The sequence below is a fragment of the Podarcis erhardii genome (assembly GCF_964252035.2).
Source record: "Podarcis erhardii genome assembly, chromosome: 3".
NCBI classification, from domain to species: domain Eukaryota; kingdom Metazoa; phylum Chordata; class Lepidosauria; order Squamata; family Lacertidae; genus Podarcis; species Podarcis erhardii.
Genome location: NC_138507.1, coordinates 61,766,225 through 61,793,355, shown reverse-complemented (window position 1 = coordinate 61,793,355; position 27,131 = coordinate 61,766,225). Strand labels below are relative to the sequence as shown.

The window sequence follows — 27,131 nt, the reverse complement described above, 5'->3', positions numbered from 1 at the left end:
TAGGTATTTGTGTTTTTGTGTGCACATATCATGCACACCCAGAATCATGTTTCAGTGTATACCTATGCATGGTATGGTACCTCCCAGCCAATTGCTCCTCAGAGGCTGAAGGAGTCTCACCATTTCTTCCTCCCATCCAAACAGCTTCATTTCATCTAGACGTTAGTTGCACTGCATGTTGGGGTTTTTTAAATACCGTATTTTTTGCACCATAACACTCACTTTTTTCCTCCTAGAAAGTAAGGGGAAATGTCTGTGCGTGTTATGGAGCGAATGCCTGCAGGTGGCAGGGGAGATCTGCTGCAGTCGTGAGCAGAGGATCCATGGTTCCCCTTCCTTCCCTCCTCCATGGTTACAAAGCATGGATCCACATGGATCCTCAGGATTTTTGCATTGAGCTACTCCAAACTCACTGTCAGATCACATGTCTGTGGCCACAGTATGAACCACAAAAATCATATATCCACTATTTCGTTTAGAATATTTTTTTTCTTGTTTTCCTCCTCTAAAAACTACGTGCGTGTTATGGTCTGGTGCGTTTTATAGAGCGAAAAATACGGTACATCTATGCATGCATATGTTAATAGGGAGAGTAGGAAACCAGGTACAGTTCTACTGACTCCAGAGAGAAAAAGAATTTGACAGTTACCTGAACCTTTTCTGACAGGGCTTCCAACTTCAGAAGCCCTTTGCTTCTTTATCTTCTCCCCTTGAGATACAGCTAAGTAGATGGTATGGTCTGGAACCATTTGTGTGTGGACGTGAACTCCTTGGTATTATTCTGGACCCATCAAGGGGCAGGTTCCTGTTCACATCCTTCCCCTCACATTAAAAAAAGTTCAGCACCCCTTTCCCTGTTGTTGTTTAGTTGTTTAGTCGTGTCCGACTCTTTGTGACCCCATGGACCAGAGCATGCCAGGCACTCCTGTCTTCCACTGCCTTCTGCAGTTTGGTCAAACTCATGTTAGTAGCTTCAAGGACACTGTCAAACCATCTCGTCCTCTGTCGTCCCCTTCTCCTTATGCTCTCAATCTTTCCCAACATCAGGGTACATAATGCTTTATGTTTTTGAATCACAACGTTCTATGTATCTTCGTTCTATGTATCTTCACCAAACACACACACACACACACACACACACACACACAAAAGCCAGTTAGGACATTCTTGGCAAACTCAGTAGATGTTTCACAAAAAACAACAGCTTATCACCCTGTGGTGCCTAAAACAACACAGTTCTTTAAAAAGCTGCAATTCTTGCCCATAACCAAGGCAAAAGCTCCCAGGGCTGCACGTGGCAGTGTCCTACATCTTTCTGTTCTAGGACAACCTGCAGCTACTCTTGCATGCTGATCAGCTATTCTTGGCCACATATCTTCTGCCTTGTAGCATTGGATCAGTGGGAGACTTAGGGTAAACTCTGTATAGAGAATGCTCTGTGTTTGCTTCACATTTGTGACTTATTTGGAAATTATTCGTAAAAAACTATGCACCCATTCAAACCACATTTATTTTTTCCTTTAAAAATAAAATAAAAATAAGGCTGGCCTTAAATCTTGTCAGTTTTGCGGAGGGGAGGTGGTCTGTGGCAGCAGCTGCAGTACCAGATTTAGTTTCATTGTGGTGCCTGAATATTGTAGCTCAGGCTTCTTAAAAATTACATTCTGCAGTATTAAATAATAAACGGAGGTTCACCTGGTGCCTTCTTTATACACCTTTAACCAGGCCCTTTGGTTGATGTGATTGACATTCTATGCCCTTTTAGAATGTGTTGGGGGTTGTTGTTGTTGTGTAGTTGTTGTTTTTATTTTGATTATGTACTTTGTGGTTTTTATTCTTATTTTATCCCGTGAACCGCCCTGCCTCTTGGGCTTGCTGTTCGGAAGGCTGGCAGTTTGAATCCGTGCAACGGAGTGAGTGCCTGTTGCTCTGTCCCAGCTTCTGCCAACCTAGCAGTTCAAAAGCACAGCAGTGCAAGTCGATAAATAGGTACCACTGTGGTGGGAAGGTAAACGGCATTTCCATGCGCTGTGGTGTTCCGTTGCGCCAGAAGGTTTAGTCCTGCCTGCCACATGACCCGGAAAGCTAGCTGTGGACAAACGCCGACTCCCTCGGCCTGAAGTGAGATGAGCGCTGAACCCCATAGTCGCCTTTGACTGGACTTAACCATCCAGGGGTCCTTTACATTTACTATACCTTATAGGGTGGTATATAAATCCAAATAATAATAATAATAATAATAATAATAATAATAATAATAATATACAGTGCAGCTTTTTTGTTTCTGCTCACACTTCTTCAGATATCACTTTCTGATAAGTTAACAGTAATGCTGTTTTAAATTACATCTCAGTTAGAATTGTTAAATTCACCGACACCTTTAACCATACTGTGCTTGTAGAACACTATTAATCGGATGACAGGGTCAGATGGATCTCAATTAAGGCTGCATTCCTATACACATTTACCTCTGAGTAAGTCCAATTGAACTTAATAGGACTTAACTTCTGAGGGTTGCTGCATAGGATTGTAGTGCAAGTTACACTTTAAAAAGAATGAGTTTTTTTTTTCTTTTTACAATTATTCCAATTTAATGTAAGAATTAAATTATCTAGAATAGATTACAGTGCTGCAACTGAACAGAAATGGTACCGTGACCTGTAATGTTATTAATTTCTAAGATGTTGGCAAAGCTCTAATATATAATTCTGAAAGAAAATCCTTCTGGGTAGAGAAGAAACCACATGCAGCGTCCATATAAAGTTCCTGCTTGTACTGAAAAAAGAAAATTTTCATTATGTCTATGTCACTTTAGACCCAGACTTTACTCATGCTCTTAACATATCATGTTAATTTTTCCTTCATTCTTTTTAATTGGCATCTAACTGACCCTAATGCCCGTTTGGTGAAACACTTAACCCTGGTACAGTTGTGGTAGGGACTAGAACACAAAAGAACATTTGTCTTATTTATTACAGATTACCTGAATTATTATGTGATAGTGGTTAGAGGGAAAGGTTTGCATATATTGATGGGCTGTTGTAACCCAAAATGCTTAAAATATTTGTTCACTATAATTATCAGGAAGGTATTTTGGTCTGCTTCCTATTATTAGCTTTGCAATTTAGTTGGCCAAGACTTACAGTTTTGTGCAGTGTTTAGTGCAGCCCCATAATTGAAACAATTTTTTAAGCCCTTCCAGTTCACATTTGTAGTCATGGATCCACAAGCATGGCATGCTCAGCCCCTCTGTCTTGCCAGACTGTATCCTAGCATATGTTCCTTGACTGGCAGCTGCTTTGGGTGTTGGGAATCCTCATACACAGATACTTGTACCCCCATATATGGACAAAGCCAATTGTGAATATTGACCCTAAGCTGGTGCAGTATTCTGCCATTCTTAAGATCAATTATGTCTTAATACGTACCATATTGCTCTTAGCTAAGCTGTTTCCCACTTTAATAGAAAGCTACAAGTCAGAGTTAGAAAGCTGTTAACACAGACAAGTTTTTATGAGCGGTTAAGAGGGCTTACAACTCACTTAAAAAGGGCTCCATCAGAATACAAGTCAAATGTGTGCTCCAATTAGATCCCTAGCCTCTACAGTAAAGTTGGTCATATGCTTCAGCACTCGACCAGTTTGATACTGTGCCTGGTTCAGAAGCTTACTGGGTGGTGACAAAGTTCAAAGAATGGCAGGACGACATAGGCACTCCTCCCCAAGCATCTAAAGCTATGGCAGGGAACCTGTGGCCTTCCAGATGTTGCTGGACTACAACTCCCATCATTCCCTGACCATTGGTCATGCTGGCTGTGGTTGATGGGAGCTGGAGTCCAGCAGCAGCACCTGGAGGACCACAAGGTCCCCATCCGTATTTTAGAGACTTTAGGGAGACAGTTAAACACTGAAGAATTGCACACCTAGGAACGTACACAAACTAAATATTAGCAAAAATGTGCCCAGAAGCAAAATGGGTGTGTGTGTATTGATTTGCATGGAGGAAAGGTCCTGGAAAATAAGGACCCTCTCTAGTAAATAGGGGCATGTGGAGTGTGTGCTATGACTTGTGAAGTGAGGTGGTGTGATAGACAGCTGCTGCCACCACTAGCCAGTTGCTTCAGGCTTACCTTCAGCTAAGCTGCTCATACTACTGACGCACTGCATTGGGAAAGGCTCTGCAAAGTCTCCCCCTTCTCTTCCCCCACAAATAATCTCATGGATGTGACTGACAAGCTCCATTTTGATCAGATGCTGAACCAGAAACCATAAGAAGAGGTCAGTCTAGATTTGGATACCTATGTTCCCTTTGGACAGGATATTTCCCCTCCTGGCTTTTTTGAAGTAGCACAGCCAAGTATCTTCCACCAGCTCTTCTCTCTTTCCTTCTGTGGATTGCTTTGCTGCCAGCTGGCTGTGTGTGGATATAAGTAATGGAAAAGTCATGCAGCTCCAATATGGGTCACACCGTGAAGCCACAGTAGATCCTTGGAAAAGCGTACATGACCCACGGTAATGGAGGAAGTGGGTAAGGTCCTTGTTTTCATCTTAAATGGTTCTTTGTGATTTGAAGTATAGGAAAAGGGCCTTAAATTGTCTGTAAATTAGGAAAGTAACCTTTTTTTTTTTTTGTAATGTCTCTTTTCCAAATGTGCTTGTAGAAGCCAGTACACTGCATTTATTTCAGGGAAACATAAAATGATTGTGCTGTATCTGAATGAGTGTTGCATTGTTACACACATTGCCATTTTGCCCTGGAATTTAAATGGGCAAAGCTTGTTTAGAAAACCTTCTGCAGTAATTTATAGATTTTTCTTATTCAATGAAGTGTATTCTACTATAGCCTTAAATTTGTTTTCTGGCTTCAAAGACCTGTCTCCAGAATACATAACAACGAGTTATCTCTCCTGCTGTGGCAATTGGACCTAACTTACCAATGTATTTTTCAAAATTTGATGGATGCAGAGGGTAAGCCCGAGTTAAGGACTAAAGGAGTAGCAAATTCACTGCAAAGTAGTGAGAGCCCTGGAAGCCGTATTTGCTAGCATGTCATAATGTGCCCTGAATTAAGACCTGTAGCAGCAGCTCAGTCAGAATGCTTTAATATCTGACCCCCTATTCTGTGGAGTTCATAGAACTGAAGGACTGTTCTGTAAAAGTATCTCCTATCTAGAAAGCTCAGGTATGTCAGTTTAGAATCTATGCTGTGCATGCTTTTAGTGAATGTCCACAGCTATTTTTTAATCTCCTATTTCTGAAAGAAAAAAGCTTCCTTCATTGGCATAATGATCAATGCTGCTGCTAATGTATGATAAAATAAAAAGCTACTGCTGGCCAGGTTCATGTTGTTCTGGTTGAAATTATTCAAATTCATGATGAAGTTAAGTGACTTCTTCCATAAGCAATGGGAAAACACTGTGTGTATTAATCTATGTGCTATTTAACATGGATTGATAGGAATTGACTGTTTAGTTTATGTGCTTTAAAACAAAATTAATTCCCAGAAATAAAATATGCCCTAAAGCATAGCAGATATGAGAGACATTGAAGACAATAATGTTCTAACAGGTACCAGGCTGTCTTCTGCACAGCTAGCATCCTTCCCCCACCCCTTTATTTCAGTCATGAGCTTAAAGACTGCAAATAGTAACAGATTGCATGTTGTGGAAATGGGGGATGGGTGTGGCTTGTTAAGTGAATAAACGCTCAGTACGAAGTAGGCCGAGGCTTCAGCCTCATTTTCATTTCAGCCTTAATCCATCTGTCCAGATGTGAAAGGCCATCGTATTTAATCCTCCATGCAGCTCCCAAATTCTTCTTTCTCAAAATGAATCCACATCAGCTGAACTTTGCAAACCTATAGGGAATTGGTCTCCGAAGTAATGTAGGGTGGTAAAGTGTGAGTTAACGGAAGGCTGAAGAAAAGTATATGAATTGCAAGTGCAGGGAGGGCTTTTGAATAGGAGATCAGTGAGAGTGGAGGCCCTCTACCTGTGGTAGATTTGAATGATAGTGTGTTTTGAAAACCTTGCTTGAAATACTAAACCGGTGTAACATTTCTGTAGGTCAGGAAACAGCCGTACAGGGAAGGTGACTGCTAAAACAGCTATTCGCAGGAATGCACTAAATGACTATCTTTAACCCAAGGATACCAAACAACCAAGGAGTGCTCATGCAATGTAGCCTGAACCTTATGGTGGGTGGCTTAAATTGTGCAACCCAGCAGAAATCAACCACACCTAAATACCATTGAAATGAATGGAACAGAAGTTGCAAAGTTAAATGCTTAATAATAATAATAATAATAATAATAATAATAATAATTTATTTATACCGCGCCCATCTGGCTGGGTTTTCCCAGCCACTCTGGGTGGCTTCCAACCAAATATTAAAAACACAATACAGTATCAAATATCACATTCCCATCTAAATTTACTCAGAAGTAAGTTCTATTGAACTCAGTAATACTTCATTCTAATTAAACATGCATAGGATTTGGGGGGGCATCTCCCCTTGATTTCAGTGGAGCATAAAACTGATTCTGTTTATGCTTTTGTTATACAGTATTCAGTTCAGGATTCCAAAGACATATGGAGACACCAAAAACAATTCCTCAAAAAATGAGACGTTTGTGCCTGTCCCCCATCCCAGCAATAATGCAAGAGAGCTTCTTTGTGTATTTCCATATACTGTAGAGCCAAGGAGAACAAGCACTGCAGTCACACCTAAAAAATGTTGGGTGTAAATGAACCAATAAGAAAAGAGCCAGGTTGAAGCTACTTAACCCTTGCATCCCCTCTTTTTCATTGCCTGACGTGCCATCCTCTCACCCTTCCAGGCATGGCAGGTTTGGACTTGCTCAGGAGTTCCCAAAGTGTGGGTTCCATGAGCTTCCTTCAGATGATCCATGGCATGTTTGTAAAAATACAGTTAAAAGTCATACAGTTCATTGCAATTGCTACAACAGACAGAAATATCATTAAGCTAACTAGTACTATTGCTGCAGACGTTTACATTAGTTAGTAAAGTTAAGGTCAATTTAAATCCTGGTGCTTTGTTTAATCTCTTCATTACTTGTCTATGTGCAATCACTGTTGCTGATCATGGCCGTTCATCAGGTTAGCTGTTTAACAAAATGTTTAATGCTCTTTAATTCTGCATCTTTTCTCACTGAAGGACAGATTTGGGAAACCTGTTAGCAACCCATTCACAAGGTGATAATCTCATCCCACACAGGCTTTCTTCCCATTTATAGCTACCTGCAAGAGCTGAAAAGAGCATCTAAAGGTGAACCATCATTTGGTGAAAGGTTCAAATGGTCATGCTGTCATTACTCTAGTGTGAGAAAAAGATAAAGCAAGAAAAAAGGGAATGTATGCTCTCCTACTTTAAAAAGAACCAGTAGCCATTCATAAAACGCTCATCCTTTACCAGAATAAGGCTTTCCTTGCATGTTCTCAGGCTGCCTCTCAACTGATGGATAAAGGATTGGTTCTTTTCTAGAAAGCAAAGCTGGAGAAAATATTTCTGACTCCCAGTTGTCAAAAATGGTAACAGCAGTATGATACCCCTCCCAAGAGAATATACTGCTTAAACTAAGAGAGCTTTGGATGTGAGGGATAAACCAAGATTGAATTCTTTTTATGTGTAGAAGGACTGCAAGACAAGCTCCGGTACCCAAAACAAATTGAGATTTATTTAATTTTAAAAGTGCACGTCTTTTGGAGTAGGCTCTGGTCAGTGGATCTCAGGGTTGAAAGGAAAAATCAGTCAATACTGCAAGTATGCTCTCCACTGCTCTGATACTTAAAGTGTTTGTGAATAGCACTGAAATAAAGCTGTCTGGTTTGTCCTCTGGTTCTGAATCCCAGCTCCTGATCCTGTTCATATCACCCACGGGCAATCAGTACTGGCATATCCAACTCCCCTCCAACTCCACAATCCAGCTTCTTAGGAGCATGAGCAGTAACTGGTGGTGACAGGAGGCAAAAAGGAGGAGTCCCCCCCACTTCCCCCAGTACCCAGCTAAAGTGATGCAGAAGTGTGATCTAAGTGAACTTTATGGAGTTGGTTCATTCAAGGGCTTCTGAAGGAACAGGAATTGGGTTAAAATCAGTGGGACCCAGCACATGGCTTGGGACAACAGCTTCCATAGCTGAATCATGCCTCTGTATACTTCCCTGTTGCCTGAACTAAGGAGTAGCTGCTTAAAGAGTTGCATTAGAGCTTGGAATGTAGAGTTATTTTGGCTCTTTGGTTTATTGGTGCATCTCGTTTATAATAATATTTATTAAATTTTCCAATAAAACATACAAATACAAAACAACTACAATAAAGACAAACACAAACAACAACAAAAAACAACAAGAATAATTTCAAAACCTTATTTCTTAACCTTATTTCCCCAACTTCCTCATACCTCACCATTTTGTATTCTAGTTTCATTATTCCATCAGCAAGTCCCTTCCCTTATTTCACCATATAATTTTACTAGTTCCATTTCTTTTCTTACGCTAATGTCTCTGAAAACCAATATATTTTTTAAATCCTTGTCAAACTAACATTCTTCAATCTTATAGTATTTATTTAAATAGTCCTTGAATTTCTTCCAATCTTCTTCCACTGTCTCCTTCTCCTGGTCTCGGATTCTGCCCGTCATCTCTGCGAGTCCCATGTAGTCCGTCAGGTTTATTGGTGCATCTCTAGGATCTCAATGAACCGGATGAATAAAGAGGCCCATGCAGAAGACTCCAGCTGTCTATTTGGGTCTTTTCAGGTGCTGCTCATAGATCCATGCCTGATGGTAGAACAACTTCTCTGCTCTTCTCCTCAGCAGAGTGGACTGAGAGTTCATCAGAGCTATTTGAGTCCTCTTAGTATTTTGTCTTCCAGGTCAGGATCTAACTCAGTGTTGGGGACCACCATATCATACCTTCTGACTTAGTACCCGTCTTGCTGGAGAAGGCCATTCAACTATTGACTTTAGGATTTCCAATTTAAAGTGTTCTTTTAGTAACGTCTCCTCTCTGAATATTTTTCATACTAGGAAAATAATTAAATGATCTCTGATATTGCGGAACAAGTTCAGTGGTTTTTACGTACAGGACTTCTGTAGGACTCAACAGCTCTGGAAATCTGTGTAGCTTCTAACTGCATTCTGGGAGCAGCTGCAGCTGTAGAGCAAATGCTCTGCATGCAAAAGGTTCCAAGTTTAATCCCTAGCATCTCCAAGTAAGACTGAAAACATGGGAAGCTGCTGTCAGTCAGTGTTGACAATACTGAGCAAGATAGACCTATGATTTGACTTGGTATAATGCTATGTTCGAAACTTGTTTCTTTGAGCTCTTGGAAAACTCTAGAGCATATGTTACTAAAGTCATCTCTCTTGCCTAGGTGTTCATGGTTATCTGCTTTATATAATAATATTGCCTATAGGGCAGGGATCATGGGGCAGCCTGATATCAATGGAACACCTTTTCCTTGCATGAGAAGGACACTGGTGTACTTTGACGATCCTCAACCTGGAGGCTTAGTACATGGTCACTTGAATTTGTAGCTGATGGATTTCTGCGATTTCTTTGGCTGGTTGGAGGCCCAAAATATCTTGACTGTCTGTCTTTCTTGGTACCTTTTGCAGGTAGTTGCCAACCTTGAGAGAAAAAATCAGCGCTGGAAGAGGGGAAGGGAGGGTATTCATTGGGGTTCTTTTCGAGCAAGATTGCAGCGTTTCTTAGGAAGGAATATGTATGTTACTTAGCAACAAGCATTTTTGAAAAGGAAATGTGCACACCTGCATGAAGTAAATGTGCAGCTGCATGCTGCCAGAAGTTGTGTATATTGGATAGATTAAAACCCAAATGTAGCATTTTGTGCTTGTAAACAAAACTGATCTTTGAAAGCATTTAACCGTAACTGAACTGTCACTTCACTGATATTGTGCAATGTGAATTAAGTGGCATCATTTAGAATCTGAGCAAAGGAGACGTATACTAAGTGGTGTGTTTTATTTTATGGAATCACAAAATGTATTTTTAAAAACAATTGTTTATCTAGCCCCCCCCCCCCATGATCACTCTCAAAAACTTACATTTCCAAATTGTTTATATTTAAAAGAGGATTTCCAAGTATTTTCTTCAAGGTTAAAAAAAAATCCCATCAATCATATTTGAAAACATTGTTTGAAAACATCCTATGGCTATTTTTAACATAACCACATCTAAAATAAATCACAGAATCCATATAAGCCTCTTGAACCAGATGGTGACTGTTGCTTAAAATCCCACACTAGGAATTAAGCCTGTAGCCACATGATGACAAGAATGGAATTTCACATGATGAGGGTGCATTATATTTCTGTGCATTGAATAAAAGTATTTCTTTTCCACATGCAATATAAGTTTGTTCAGCATTATTTAGCCTGACTCTGTCATTAGCTGTAACATATAGCTGCTGTGTGACAAGTTATCTTTTGACTGCGTTAATAAAAGGTTATTCGCAGTTCAGTTGTACCATTATAATCTTCCTTCCCATAAAGTCCATGAGCAAAGCAAAGAGAGAAAAGCAACCGCTTGCTCAGACTTGTTTTACTTTTTGACCTTAAGATTGCAAAATTATGTTCTCTTGCACACATATAATCAAGGAGGAAAACTTCAAAAGAAAATCAGACCCTTCAAGTTTAGCCGAGAGTACTATAGTTCTTTTTTTTGATCAGGTAATTCAAAATAATGTATATTTTTTCTATGGACTTGTGAAACAGAACTAAATTCCAAGGTATTTTTCCTGCCATATAAAATATGAAATGTATAAGACGCTTTAAAAAATAAAGTAATACAGGCTGAGAGCCAGAGAGATCCATTTGTACATGCAAAGTGCCTTCTAGCACATTTTCCTTTGGGCAACAGTGCTTTGTGAGGGGCTGTTTGGAAGACCCCAGGAGGATTTATGAGCGTGCGTAGGAGGACCACATGCTGCAAAGGTGATGTATGTATTTTATTTTATTTTTTAAATCATAATCCACAAAATCAAAAGGATACTGAAGAAAGATGGATACAAAAGAAAACCAGGAGTGACTGGTATGGCGAGTAATACCATGCTGCCCACCCTTCCAGCAGCAGCATCACTGCCACATCCTGTTACAATGCAGGGGTGGGGCTGTGCAGACACACCAGCAGAATCATTCCAGTGCATTCACTGGTGCTGATGCTCCTGCCCGTGTGACTCTGCAGCTCTGACCTCACTACTGCCTTGTCCCTGCACCGTCCTGGTAAGCGACAATTATGCCACTGTCAGGAGAGTGGCAATGCAACACCGCCCCACCATGCCAGTTGCTCCTGAGAATATGAACAGCCCCTGTGATTTATTTATTTATTTATTTACTTACTTACTTACTTACCACCCTGTACTCTCAGGTCTCAGGGCAGTTCACAGGTTCTATGCAAATAGAAAAACTGCCAAACGAGGATAGAGCCATTCCCAGATTCTCTGCATACTCAACACAAACTCAAAAGTAAATACAGTATGCGTATAATTTCTTCATTCTACCTTTTAGTTTCTACTGATTTTCTGTGGTTAGCAATGTGCACAAGTGCTGATCACATGAGCTGCCCTGGTCTTAAAGATATGTCTCATACCAATATCCACAAGATGTTTCCATCTTTCAACATTTTCTTTTGCCACACAGACCCCTGAAAAAATTTCTGTGGGAGCCCATGATGAGAGCAAGTCCCACTGAACTCACTAGAGTTTTCCTCTTGAGTAGACAAGTATAAGATTTATTTTCACGTTAGAAGTCTCCCAAAGGGGAGCACCAGGGATTTTTCATAACCTGTTACTCTTTTTGTAAATTTGTTTGCTTTTTCACCTTCTATAGTCAGCACACATGTTTACATGGGGGAGTTCAGTTTTCAGGAAAGCCTTCTTTCTTGAAGTGCATCCAACATATTCCTGAGGATACTGTCTTTTGAAAATACAGTAAAGTTTCTTGCTCTTGTGTTGAAAAAACAGGCTTGCTAAAGGCTATGAGTTTGAGGAAACAATGTTTGCTTTTATTTTCTCCTTCTATGCAGTCTTTCAGTTTAAATAGCCCCTGTGCTAGAGCAGTTTCCAATGTCTAACTTCTCCTGGGATGACCTGGCTCTGGGAGGAGGACAGTAAGACACTTTCTGCCTATTGAACCAGCTTCTGAGTTAAAGCTCTATGAATGCACTCTGAAACATCTGGCCTCTGCTATCATGCTGAATCATCATTGGAAGTAATTAGCCTTTATTTAAGGATTTCTAGGCCACCTTTTAGGGCAAAATCTCCACAAGGTGGCTTTAGTAAGACAGTTATAGCATATTTCAAAAGACTACAATCTAAAATAGAGTAAAACAATTTATTTAAATATTTGATGGTCATCTCCCCCTCTATTTCTCCATTTTTTGGTCATGTTTTTACAAATGTGCAGAGAGAAAATCTAGCCTGGTCAGCTACGTAGCAGACACAAATACAACAGGTACAGCTTTCCCAGTTAATCTCCAGACCATGGAAGCAAATTGTTCAGAATGTTTAGCTTTTCAGCCATTTCTTAAGAAAATATAAAGCCCCCTAAAATATGCCGTGGCACCTTTAGGTTTGGGAAAGTTGTTCGGTTGCCTCAGAACTGGCTGCATCACATACATTCTACCATTGTTATTTTCTTGCTACTGTTGTTTTTTATTTGGACACGTCGGCACTTCACTATGTTCATGCAATTTGCTTTCCATATTGTAGTGTTTAGCAGTTTAGTGCTAAGTGCACAAAACTCTATTTAGTAATCTAGGTATCATTGTCACTGAAAGAATCCAAGTACCTGCATTCTTCTACAATTTTTGCTGGAGCGTGTCATTTTTAATTCATTAACAAAGCTTACCCTTCAAATTTATGATGCTGCGCTGATGGTTTATGGGTTAGTTATTTAAGTATGCCTCCCCCTCCCCCCTGTCTTGCATACAATACAGCTCCCCACTGGAGCTGATTCAGTGAACAAGGTTGTTGTCTGAAAACAAGAGTGTATGCACGCAGTTGCGTTGTATGTCTGGTCACCCATAGCGTTTTACCCTGAATGACCTTCAGGCTGTGTGGGAAATAACATGTAAGGTGCTTAATCTGCCTTCAGTCTTTACTTTGGGTGGTTTAAATGGCTCTTTGAAAATGGCAACCAAAAGAAGGGACAGCAGGGGGAAGAATATAACATGAATGTTTTAAAAATGCTTGCTATAAAAAGTGACAGATGGATGGAAGACTCCAAACCTGATCAACTGCTAGGAGACACTAAGTTTCATTGCCGTGCCCCATATTTCAAAGCATGACATTGTTTAGTAAAACACAGTTAGCTGATGGGCTGCTTTTAAAAACAACAACAAAAAACAATAACCCTGTCCCTCTTCTATTTGCTAACTTGAAAGGAAAACACAAAGGTGATAACTGGTGGCTTTTGCTGCAATTATGGGATTAAAAATATGCAATGTTGCCATATTTCATGGTTAGTGTCATTCAGTTAAGACGCCATGGACGAAACAATATTCATTATGTGAGAGTTTGGTTAACCTTAATAAACAAAACACTGCCATTATTAATTTTGTCTACTATATGGTCTTAACTATTTGGCCATGTTTTTAAACAAGCATGGTAATTAATTGTAACTAATACAACATTCTTCAAGTCTGAATGCACCCTTAGACTGTCCTACTGAGACTTCAGGTTTCTTAACATAGTGCCAATATAACAAAGTGCTACTGGCAAATTGTTGCAGTTTAAATCAGGTATGGTATTAAGAAGCAATAAACAGTTCCTTTGTTGAACTGCCAGCAATGATACTGATGATATAACATTTAGCATGATCTTCTCCCCCCAGCACAATATTTTCTTAGGCTTGAGAGTTGAAAGCATTGCAGGAATTTGAAAGTCATACTATGCTTGTTTTAAAACAGACTGTTCCAATATTTATTCTATTTTTTGTTTATAGAAGCATAAAATGACAGATTTCTTTCATTTGTATAGAAAAGGATTATTCTCTTTTTGGGGTACGTGATGAAGGAATAGAAACTAGCAATAATGCTTTTGTAACTGAAGTTATTGATCATTCTTATAATCTATGATCTACTATCCATATGCTATTTTAAAAATAAATCAAAAAGACATAAATGCACTTACTGTAATGCTGAAACATTCTACATTTTGTGAAATAATTCATGCTTGGAATATATAGCTGTACATAAAGCTTTACGTATTTTGAGCACATTAATTCAGTCCCCCCCTGTTAAGTTGTGGGTTGACATAGCAGACGACACAGCGATTTCTCCAAAGCAGCTCTTTATTTTGTAAGCTGGAATAGAACTGACTGCAAACAGCTCAACATTGTAGCAACAACAACCCAGGGTTTCCCGCCTAAAATAACTGACGTGGACCTGAGTGAAAACTATCTACAGTATCCCCCTGCTGGCCCAGGGTGAGAACTTCAGTACATAACACCCCCCCCCCTTTTTTTTAAGACTATTAGTGGTTTTAACAGTTAGGCCTTTACCAGGGCTGGAGAAATCCCAAGACACATAAGAAATCAGAGGTTTACACTGTGGATTTTAAATGGTATCTTTTCATTCTTACTCTGTATACAGCTGGTATCCAGCAGTTTAAAATATTTTTCCAAATCTAGAAGGGGAGGGACACAAATCCCCAATGACAGTTAAAGCAGGGAGGTAACCAATGTTGTGTCCTCCAGGTGTTGTAGTTTACAACTCCCTTCATGGCTGAGCTGATTGGGGTTGATGGGAGTTGAAGTCCAACACAGGCCCATTAGCCTCCATGAGGCAGTTGCTACACGCGGCAGGCTAAGGACAGCTGGGAGGAGCTGCAAATCTGGGCCTCAAGAAGTGGACCATTCAATGCTTCCTGCACTTGTCACCTTCAAGTAACATCTAGCAAGAGCAGGGCCACCAATACCACTGCCTACTCCTCTCCAGCCCCCCTTTTCTTTCCCCTGCTGCCTCCACCATGCTGGGGCTACCACCTCCAGTCACTTCAAGTGGGAGGAAGATCCCCACCATTTTCTGTTATGCCTTAGGCAGCAAAATGTATTGGGCCAGCCATGGTCCAACATCTGGAAAGCACTACTTTGACCACCCCTGAAAACACAAAAAGAACTGCCCAGCTTGGTATGATTGCCACCATGTTTCAAATAACTCTTATCAAAATAAACATATTCCTTAATAAAAAGTGTTTGGGACAAAAATTTCATGCCAAGATAAATGTTTGTTTATATACACTAAAATACCTTGATGAAGCTCATTGCAAACCTGTCTTTGGGTTTGTAGAGGGGAAGAAGCCTCCTAGACGTCACAGCAGTTTCTCACAAACTTCATCTCCCAGGTTACTGAGAGGAGCCATGATGCTTTAGAAACAGTTTAATTTTTATAGTGTAGGCATGCAGTTGTAGCTCTTCAACAGTTTTTAAAAAGATGGTCAAATACATCAGGTATCCCAATTCCCACAACAAACAGCCAACCTTTATTTTGCAAATTAGGCTCATCTTAGTAAGAATTTGTTTGTCTAACGGAAACGTTTTCACACATAGTTCCCAAATTAGAGAGATTCTTGACTTTCCGGTGGTATTTTGTGCAACTGAAGCAAAAGGTATATTTGAGAGATTTAATCTTAAGTCTTTACAAGAGCCCATGCACTCCAAGTTAGTATGCACTATAGTGTTGTTTTTCTTTGGGGAAGGGTCATAACTCAGTGGTAAAGCATTTGTTTTACGTGCAGAAGGTCCTAGATTCAACCCCCTGCAACTCTAGGTAGGTCTGAGACCCATTTGAAACCCAGGAGATCCACTGCGAGTCACTGTAGACAATACTGAACTATATGGACTGCTGCACTGACACTCTATTATGTTCCTATGGTTAAAGTTATGGTTGGCTGGTAGTAGCTGCATTTAGCTCATTCTCTATGTGATTTTGTGCCCTGAATAGGAGTCTGTTTTCTGACAAGAGAAGAAAATCACTTGAGACCGGTCAAGTAACGATATGTGTTTCCATTCTCTATCTATGTAACTGATTCAACATGGCTTTCTCTCTCCTGCATCTTTTGTGCTGTAGCATTTCTGCCATCTCCTGCCATGTTCAATGCTCATCTAAAGCATCTTAAGGGGCATAGCTCCTCTTAACTTTTGTAAAGAACAAGAGCAGTATCACGCAAACGGAGCTCATCACAGACTATGGGCAGTTACAGCCTCAGTTTTAGTTGAACCTTTGGTACGAAGCAGAGTTCAGCCCGGCCAAAAAACCACATGTTGTCTGCAGAACATCATTGCTAATTAAAGGAGAGACTGGTTGAAACTTTCTTCTATCTTGTGCTGTCTGTACTTAATGATTTCAGATCAAAAATTGTTCCGGTAATGAAGATTCTGATTCCAATTCTAAATTCCAGTCTCTCTCTATTTCTCTCTTTAAATACATGTTTAAATATTAAAAGTATTACAATATTGTCAGCATAGCATATAAATTCACTTCATCACAGTATTTATCATTCCAGTACATAATGAAAATAATTCAATTTTTCAAAGTTTATGAAAACTTCTGCCATAACAGATTTGTCATCCTTTAATACTACAATCTTAGGATTATCTACTCAAAAGTAAACCTCATTTCTTTCAACGGGACTTGCGTCCAGGTAAATGTGTATAGATTGCAGCCAAAGTATTGTGACAATTTATTCTATAATCCTATACTTGGTTACCTTAGAGTAAGTCCTGTTGAACTCAGTGGGACTTACTGAGTAAACATGAATAGACTAAACATGCTTTGTTTTTTCCCTCTTTTCGCAGAGATGAACAAAATTTATATAGGGAAATTATATGCCGCCTCACATTTCAGATAAAATCTGTAAGCAGTGTTCAGCACCCTCAAAGTATCACAAATGAAATTCATATAGAAAAAAATACAGTAAAATGAATTTTATTTCAGAGCAGCACAGATAATTATTAGATAAGAGATCCTCTTAAACATCCATATAAACTGAAAGGACTAATAATAATAGTACAATTTAGATATTACTGCTGTTGTCCAATGTGCACATCCTCTGGGGCCAACAGAGGCTTTCCCTCGTGCCTAAGGGATGACCCCTCCCACTCCAAAAATTAAATTTGAAAGATACTTTCTAGTGTACCAAATAGAAGGCTTTTTCAAGCCTAATCACAGTGCAGGTTGGTGTTGGGGGAGCTATCTGCAGACGGAAAGGTTAACTATCCCCTCCGAAGCTGTGAAACCCCCTCCCCTTGCTGAAAAAGTCCCACCACCACAATTAGGCTTCAAAGAAGTATTCTATTGTAGGCAATGGAAGGCTTTTTCAAGCTGAATTGAGGAAAGGGTAATTTTGGGGATCATAATTGTTGCAGTGCCTAAAAGAGTGCCCACAACTGTTTCTCCGGTTTAAAGGTGTGCCCATGCCCCTCCCCAAAGTTGGCGGTCCCTTGTGTGTGCTATGCTGAGCTAGATGGTCTGACTCAACTATAAAGCAGCTTCCTCGGTTCCTTCCTAGACTTGATTTAAATAGAGGCAGGAAAATTTCCCAACAGTAATACTTAGGTGAAGCTTACCAGAACAAATATTACCGAGGAAGCATTAGATCTGATAGCAGAAGGGGAAGAACAGTCAGCGGTAATATTATCAACCTACTGTCTAGAGAGTCCAAATTGGTGGATCTTGAACAGTAGCCATCTCTGTAGTCCTGCTGACTCTACTTCTTTCGATAGATGTTAATTTTATATACATTAATCTTCAGTACAGCATATCAAATTGTTGGACACATAGCTTTTAAAAAAGGAAAGCTGTGTAAGATGAGCTGTTTTCCAGAAAGGCAGAATGCAGCTTTCATTTCTTAAAAGCTTTTAGAGTGCAGTATTGTTAAAAGCAGTATGGACAAGTGAAGCAGTGATAAAGGAGCTATTTACTTGCCTTGGTTTTTTGGCTTTTTGTTGCAAGTTGCATACAAATGTGTTCAGTATTTTACATTTCACTCAGACTCAGTCAGTCTCTCTCTCTCTCTCTCTCTCTCTCTCTCTCTCTCTCTCTCTCTCTCTCTCTTTGTTGTAGTCCAACATCTGGGTGGCCACAAATTTCCCATCCCTGCTTTAGAAACTTGCAGAGCATATTCCTTCTCTCTCAAATACCACAAGAATGAAATAGTTCCCAGCTCAATTCCCATATTGGTTATAAGCCTCAGGCCCTGATTGATGCATTTATCAAGAACCAGAACAGCAATACCATTGGAGACGAAAGCCACCTGCTCTCTCCCTGCCATATTTGCATCACAGCCAGCAAGTTACCTTAATGGTCACACCACAATCCTCTACTGTGCTATTTCATTTCTTGGTGAATATATGAAGCAGACCTGAGACAATAGTCGCTTGCTGAAATCTCTGCCTTAGTAAAGTCTAGCCAGAAAATGGTCTATCCACCCACCCTTTCTGCTGCAAAGGGCCGTAACAGACTGCAGTTTTCTCATTGGGTGCAATATACAAAATGGCTTCCAGAAGTTTAATACTTTAGATGGAGTTTTGTTCTCTAAATCTGTTTCACCCATTCTTTGCCTCAGTACCCACACATGTGATTTGTTTTTTCCCTTCTGGCGTTGGTACACCTCCTTCCTTTATCCAAGGATTATAATAATTGCCTATTAGCAATCCTGTAGATTGTTGCTAAAATTACTGAACTAATGTGTGTTACACTTCAAATAATATGCTGCATATAAGTTGATTATTTTTGTGGTTGGAGCCAGGCTTTTGCCTCTGTGATGGAAGAATTCCTTTTTTTTCTCTCCATAGAAAGTGCTGTGATCTAGCAAAGGTTCTACATGGGAGGAGGGAGGGAGAGCAGTTTTCACAAATTCTGCTTCTCTCAGCACCACCTTCCAGGCTGTTCCAGGCAGTTTGCCAGCCCCCCAGTAGTTTTTCAGAAGGCACAGGGCAGGAGACTGCACAGGAGAAGAGGAATGGATGAAACTCACCTCCTAACCCTTTCCTCTTGCACAGATAGAACTCTGCTAGACACAAGTGTGCATCTAATCCATTATTATTTTCAGGTTAACAAGAATTAAATCCATCCCGTCCATTCTGAGTACTGGTTTAAATTGATATGTGCCCCAAAACATATACAACTGTAAGCAAATACCATTGGGTTTTTTAAAAATGGCATCTATTTGCCCATGGATCTGTGTAGGATTGAGACCCAATGGCTTAGAGTAAAAGATGTAGATCAAAATGTTTCATCTTAATGTACTGCAGTGTGGCAATCAGGAAAGTGTGGTATGGAAGCCATGATCTTCATTATTATGGAAAGTGCTTAGCCAGAGCAGTATTTGATACTCTGTGTGTTTGTGTGTGTGTGTGTGTGTGTGTGTGTGTGAGAGAGAGAGAGAGAGAGAGAGAGCGCGCGCGCAATATTAATGCAATTGACCTGAAGGGACAGGAGATACCATTCATTAATTTTATACCATCTCTTATAGACGTAAAACAATTAAATTATGATTTTAAAGCCCTTTGGTTTATTTTTCTGTGCCTCTCATTCCTCCAATACAGGGATGGATTTCAGCTTAATTCATTGTACTGATGTGCTGTTTTCTGTTGTATTAAGGTCTTCTTTTAATATGGCTTTGTTATTTTAAATTGTATTGCTTTTAAATTGTTTTGTGTTTTTAATGTGTCTTCACAGTCCTTCTATCATAACAGAATATGAACTCCTTTTAGAGTATAAATGATACTTTTTTAAAAAAAGAGAAGGGTGTATCTTTCGAACTTTAAGGGAAACAATTCATTTTAATGTAGTGCATATGGTGAAATTTCTTGCTACTATCGTGTGTCTTCACTTTGAGTTGGTCTCAAAAAATACTAGGGACACAGATTTTTCTGTTTTCCATTCTATTTGGCTGTAACCTGCTGCTACCGCCACTGAATAATGTTCATTTGAGACTTGTTGCTGCAAATATCTGCGTCTGGTGCCAGATTTTAATATGCTGTGACACTCACATCATCATGTTGATATAGCAGATGAATTACCTTGTCACTCCCTGTACCAGGATTGACTAAATCAGGACATTGCTGAAATATTTTGTTAGATTGTCATAACATGAATTAAGCCAGGTGAAACATAGGATGACACAGCTGTATGCAGGGAGGAGAGGTTTGTTATGAATGAAGGTATTTTGCAATTGCTCAGGTCTTCTGCCTCAATGCATTTTTCCTTACTGTTCCTTAGGATTGTAGCTGCTTGCACTGTATATAAATTAAACATTGTGTTTCAAAGAATGTTGTTTTCTTAGCTGCAGTACCCAAAGGCAAACTCATAAAACAGTTCATTTCAAAACCAAGGTTGCTTTAATAAAAGCAGCACGATTTCTATAAATTAAAGCAGCCTGAAAACAATTCCTTACCATGTCCTTGCAAGTAGATGTGGGTTCTGTGCTGTTTTAACCTATCCTTGAACTAGAAAGCATTGTGAGGATATTAAAAACATGAAGGCCAGTGGTGGAACAACATGAAGCTTCATTTTTATATAATTACTGTTATAGATGTAGATGAAACAGATATAGATAAGGAGGGTCAGAATTAGAACTCCAATGATCAGGGTTTATTTTTTATGATAAAAGTATGCAAATTTGATAAACAGAAACTCAAGTGTTTTTAGCAGAATTTAAAAATTAAATATAATTTCTTAAAAATGGCAGTGCTTTTTGCTTTTGCATGTTACTAGTACTACAAGTGCATGAAGCTGCCAGTGCCCTGGATTGTATTCAGTTGTGACCATGAACCTCTCATACAAGACGGATACCTGATTTTCACTTGTGCTCTTGTAGCCTCTGGAAATCTCCTGGGAGACTTTTCAGAACAGCATAAAGTATGACACAGAGGTAGTATGTAGACGAGGTTGGCAAAAATTGGATTCCCCTTGCCTTGTACAAGCAGAAAACTGTTCCAAGGCAGCCTTGGATCTCAGCCTTGGATCTTCTATTTGCATTACCGGGAACAGGCATTATGTAGCACCTGTAATTGTGCCAATTCTGCTGACTGAAGTGGTTGGGTGGTCACATATAGGGACAAGGTGATTTCATAGGTTTTCATGTGCTTCAGGGCTTGTTCTAAAATACAACTCTTATTTTTTAGATGAGTTTGGTTCACACATCTGGCATGTTTATTCATTGCTTTGCATTTAAAATTAGTATATGTGCCTTCATTTTTAATGTACCAGTGCTTCTGAAGAACAGTCTAATTAGGCATTTCTTACCCTTTTTTGAACTCGGGCCCATCTTCTAGCTCCTGCCCCCCTGCTCTGTGATGTGGGCACCCATTTATTCAGTCTCTTCTATGAGATTTCAGGGCTTTCTAAACTTTTCTTGGGGCAGGAGGCATGTCACAAGGAACATTGGTAATAAAATTTAGGATTGGATGAGTGCAGGCTGGCAGGCGCAGGAGCAGCTAACAAAACTTTCATTGCAGAATTGAATATTGGCTGGCGTTAAAACTGCTTAGGGAAGCTAGAAAAGATGCTTTTCAGCCCAGGAGGGCAACTTCAGTTTGACAATGACACAGCCTTCATTCATGACTGAAGCATAATGCTGCAACAATAACAATTCATTGGAATCTTCCTTGATTCCAGAGGAGAAAAACCAAACAAGCGTAATAACTGAGATGGAGTTGTACCGTCTTAAGAATCAGGTTTAGTTTTCAGATGTTTTTAGATCCAGTGTTGCTGATGGATGCCCTAGTGTTTTCGATAACTTGTAGTCACTTTCATCAATGTCAGTTCAGTTGCTATGACAGCTGCATTGCGTTTTGGTGAGTACTTTAATCTGTGTTGTAACATCCGTGCTAGTGAATGGCAAGAAGTGTTTACATGTGGTTTTGCCTTTTGAAAGGGCCCAGAAACTACAACTGGTATAGAGTCCATGTGCCAGATTGTTAACCGCTACAGTCTTCTTTAACTGAATGTTACAAGACATTCAGTGGGCTCCCAGTTAATTTCCAGTCCAGTTCAAAGTGCTGATATTTACATTTGAAGCCCTAAATGTCCTACCTGCTAAAGAAAATCAAATTCTGAGGTCACCCCCCACTGAGCTCAGGCAGATGGCTCTTCTTTCCTCTCCTTTGAACTGCTCCTATGGAACTCTCTCCCTAGGTGTACTTGCTGTGACTTAGGATAGAATCTGAAGACAAAGTCATAATGACTGCCTACATAGTCATCTGTGTTTCACAGCCTAAGACACACACACGTATGCAGACCGCTAGCGAGGAGGAATCAGGTTGCTTCTGCACTAGCTTCCCCTTTGATATTGTCAGCCTTGTTACTCACTTTTTTGTGGAGAACCCAGATTGTGTCATTGATAAATCATTACATCCCAGTGTTATGTTTTCTGTCTTAATTGTCCTCCCATCTTTTCATGGACCTGTTGATTTGTGTCATTAAAAAAAAAAAGTTAAAATGCAATTTTAGTCCAAGCCTGTCAAATGTTGAAAGACAAACATCTTTCAGGGCTATTAATTAAAAGTTTTCTCCTTGCTGGCTCTGCCCTTTCTTGCCCATCCTGTTGACTGTGGCTCAGGGAGCATTAATGAATATCCTGTATATCACTCCTCAGATAACCTATTTTAGGATTGTGCTGTAGTGTTATTTGCCCCCTGGTTATCAGTTTCTCCTCCAAAGTGGTGTCTGTGCTTTCCATTCCTTTTTTATTTTCATTTTTATATAGTGAAACAGCCGTATTATCCTAAATCAAAATTTAAACAAAAAACAGTGGGGAAATTCCCTTAGCCACATCCAACGGGAATTGATAAAATAGGCTGGAAACTATACGCAGAAAGCTTTCTAAATAACATTGGCTTAACAGAATGTGCTTCTGAGTAAACATTACTAGAAGAATCTTAGCCATAGAGAAAGACTTTGGTGGAAATATTAGAGGCTGTAGAGGTTCTGTGTTTGAATTCTATATTTAGATGATTGAAGAAAGGACTCAGAGGTGCTTAAGGGGATTGAGTGTGGAACCAATCATTTTATTTGTTCTGAATGGATTCCTAGGAAGAATTGCTTCCCAGTTCACAACTGTGGCTTATATTGTGGTGTGTGTTTTTTGTCAGAAGTTGGTTGCCAGGTGGGGTGGAGACATAGCACCAGCTTCTCAACAGGTGGGTCACTGTTGGTTACTGGGAAGGAGAGGAGAGTGGCAAGGCAGCAGAGACTTTTACCAGTTCATTTGCCCCACACTGATCTTCCTGCCACCTCACCCTTGCATCCTTCCTGGCAAGCAACAGTGACCCACCTGCTGGGAAGCTGGGATGGTGGGATGGTGGGTCCACCCCACCCAGTTTGTTTTTGAATATTTGACACATTCTTTACCAGCTTTTTCTTTTTCATTCTTTACCAGTTTTTGAATATTTGACACATTCATTTTGAATATTTGACACATTCTTTACCAGCTCTTTAAGGCCACATAAACTTAATGAAGCAGGATCTGCATGAGCATCTTGCACCCACACAGATTTGTTTTGGGGTTTTTTTTTGTCCATCTTCTTTCATTCCTCTGCTCAAGTTAATGGCTTCCTAACAAGACACCATTCAAAATCTAATTTTAAACAATGACTGTGTAATTGTGAACAATATGGTGTTGTTTGCATGTCACAATAAACCATAGTTAATGGTTTACTACGAACATGGAAATTGTTTCTCCTTTGCTCCTACACTAGCATTAGAGGGAGCGACAAACCACAAGCCTGGCTTAGTGTTACATAGAAAGCAGAATTTGTTGTTTGTTTCACTCAGATCTTGATACTAAATTATAGTTTGCATGAACAATCCACAATCCCAGGTTTGGATGCAACTGTAAGCCAAGCATTGTGGTTTCTTGTTACTACTAAGAGAGGAGTAAAGTGGGAGCCATCTCTGTGTTCATGGCAAGCCGTTAACTATGGTTTACTGTGATGTGTAAAGACAGCCTGTGTATTTTTCTTTGAATTTTTGACAGTGTTTTCTGACACAATATATGTTCCAGAAGTGCAGCCATGCTTTATTTTTGATAGCAAAATCAACAAGAAATCCTTTGGCAATTTTAAAGACTGAAGTATTTAAACTATTTGTGTCTGTCTGGACTACCTTCTTCTGTGTTGATATAAGCAAAGTCCCTCATCATATGTAGCAGTAATATGAACTATTTCCTTAATATTCCCTTAATATTGCTGGCTTTGTCTCCAGAGCAGTGTCATTAAAATTTCATGCATGGAGTATTGGAAATAAACTATTTGGTATATTCAGTGAGTATAGAATGTCATAAGAATACTTAGTGAAACTCATGCCTAGAGCTTATTTCTAACTTATTTAATAAAATATTGCTGAAATTTTGTTCTTTGCATACTGTATGAGGCCTATGGTGTTTCGTTTTACTACAGATTTACATTTCTGTGACTTAAATCAAGGCTTTGAAACCAACAGGATGTCTCCTGGTTACATAACAAAATGCATGATTTTATGGAAGAGCACAGGGATTCATGTGCCTAGAAAATTTGATGCGAAGAATCTCTACCCCAGGAATTATATAGCTGTAAACGATCAGAAGACAATTTATTCTGAATCTTTGCACATGCAAATGGGTCTTTCGTAACAGACCACTAAAACTATTTACTTCTTTACTTTTAAAGCAGATAGGCACGAAACATGGTACAGTAATTCCAATAGTTAAAGCTCTGTTACTGGTTTACAGCCTTAAACTTATTATTTAGGTTGGTTTAAAACACAAGAAAAGAAGGGATGAAACCATATAATAGAAAGTACAAATAATCTAGAATAGCTCATCTGGCCTTTTTTTCTCCCCATTCGGTTTGCATCTTTTGCTCAGGATCCTGTATGTGCAGTATAACAATGGCTGCTGCATGTAAACCTGCTCACTGTCCTTCTCACTGCAGCATGACCAGACTCAACTGGGTGTAGGGCAAGATGATGTTCAGACTGGATACAAGGTGAGGTGGGCCACAGGGTTCTGGCTAGAGCTCTGGGACACACAGAGCAAGCTAAAATTGAGCCCTTCTCCAGCAGTAGCACCAGGTACAACATAACTGTTAGTGCCACCTGTGCTGCAGGATGCTGCTGTACTTAAAAGGACTCAATCTTTTTCTACAAAACTCCAAAACTTGCACCAGAGCAAGGGAGGTTCAGGTATTCTAGGGTCTCCTAGAGAGGCTTTAGGATCCACTAGAGAGGATAGCAGTGGCACATTCTTGGGCTGGGAAGAGACCACCGCCTACCCCAGGTTCATCTGGTACCAGTGCCTCTGGGGTTAGCCCTGCATGCTCTTCCTTTCAGCCTCTATCACCTGATGAGGAGTCTGACTCTCAGTTCATGAGACATATGTGTTAAGATCACCTACAAAGACTCTTTTCTAGGTGTTCCTGTTGCCTGAAGACTGGTGGGTGGTGTCTGCTGACAGGACCTTCTCAGTTGTGGTTCCTAGTCGGGGGTGGGGTGCTTGGGAGTGTCACATTTTTTACCTTTAAGCGCCGCAGGAGGACCTTTATATCTTCCCAGAACTTTTTAAAATTCTAGTTGAGTTTGATTCTATTTTGTGGCCTTGCATATGTTTTCTCTTTAATCAAACATTATTATTATTTTTTTAAAAAAGTTATATTGTCATTGGTTAGTTGTTGTTTTTTAACTGCCAAAGATAATACAGTTTCAAATAATAAATAAATAGAAATTTGGCAGTGGCCATGAGATATTTGTTCTCATGGAATCTCATGTGACAAAGTGTCCATTTGCATTACCTTAAAAGGGGGGGGGGGAGTGACTGCAAATTAAGCACCTACCAGAAGCAACAGGTGTGCTGGACTCAGTAACAGCTCCAGCGGAGGCAGTGGAGCTCACCTGATGGACAGTTCCAGGGCTGTTAATCTAAAGCAGTGGTTCTGAATCTTGCTCACATTCCGAGAACACTTTCCAAGTTGACTGGTCTGCTGAGGGACCTGATCCTATGCGGACAGAGTGCATAGGCAAAGAACGCTTTCCTATGGCTGTGTATTGTCGATGAAAATTGGGAGCTGCCTGAGTTAATTGATGGATAAAAATATATCAGCACAGGAAAAGGAATTAAGCAGATGGAAGTGTAAATCATTGCCCTGTTTGTAATAATAAATGTTTGTACTCATTGATTCTTTTAAAAGTAGCTTATGTTTGTAAGAACATTTTCAGACTACATCAGGGAACCCTTTTCCCCCACATTGATTTGGCTGACTCTCTCTTGAAGTACTTGTTTTTGGACCATGTTCAAATACAGCAGCTTAGTCTCTGAATTTAACATTTGGTGCTTTCTGCCAATTTTAAGGAAGTGATTAACCTTGAACTTCCCACAAACAATAAAACCTTTTCAAATACTATTGGATTTTAAAGTTTATTAAATCCCCATGAGGGGTTCATAGAAGAGAGCTTCTCTCTTTGGAAGATAGGGAGAGCTTTATACCAAGTCGTACCAGTGGCCCTTCGAGCTCAGTATTGTCAACTCTGACTGGCAGTAGCTCTCCAGGGTTTCAGAGTGGGAGTCTTTCCCACTGAGCTATGGCTCTTCCCTCTTGAGTCTTGAGATCCCCCCTTTCTAGTATTGGACCATCTGGTTTGTACAGGTATCATTGTCTTAATTACTACCCATTTCTTATGGCAGTGGTTTGTATTTCATATGTAGTGGGGGCGATGATTGAACAGGGAGAATATGTAGGAAGAAAAGAGGTGGCAAGAGACAATAAAGAAGGACTGCATCTTTCATAATGGCAGCATGTACTTGGTTATCAGGTTGTGTGTATTCTGTACTAGAATTTAAAATAAAACTTTCTCATGTAACTCAAATTCTACAGCCTGCACAAATAGATGTAACTGCTCATTCTGCACAATCCACTCCACTTCTAATAGCCATGGAAGGAACAGAAGGCCCTGCATTCCTAGCCAATGGAAATCCCATTGAACCCCTTCTCTGCAAAGTTGCACTGCGTAGTAAATTTTGCCTTGGCTATTGCAAGGTTTGTGTGACTAGAACAAAGGTGGCTTGACTCAGTAGTAGTGGTCTGATTAACTAATATTCTTTTCTCCCTCTTTTTGT

At 39.8% G+C, this 27,131-nt stretch overlaps 1 protein-coding gene across 4 annotated transcripts in view; it reads left to right on the top strand.

The window, feature by feature from the left end:
- MAP7 (microtubule associated protein 7) overlaps nucleotides 1-27,131 on the top strand; it is a 97,763-nt gene that overhangs the window by 29,986 nt on the left and 40,646 nt on the right. The window lies entirely within an intron of this gene.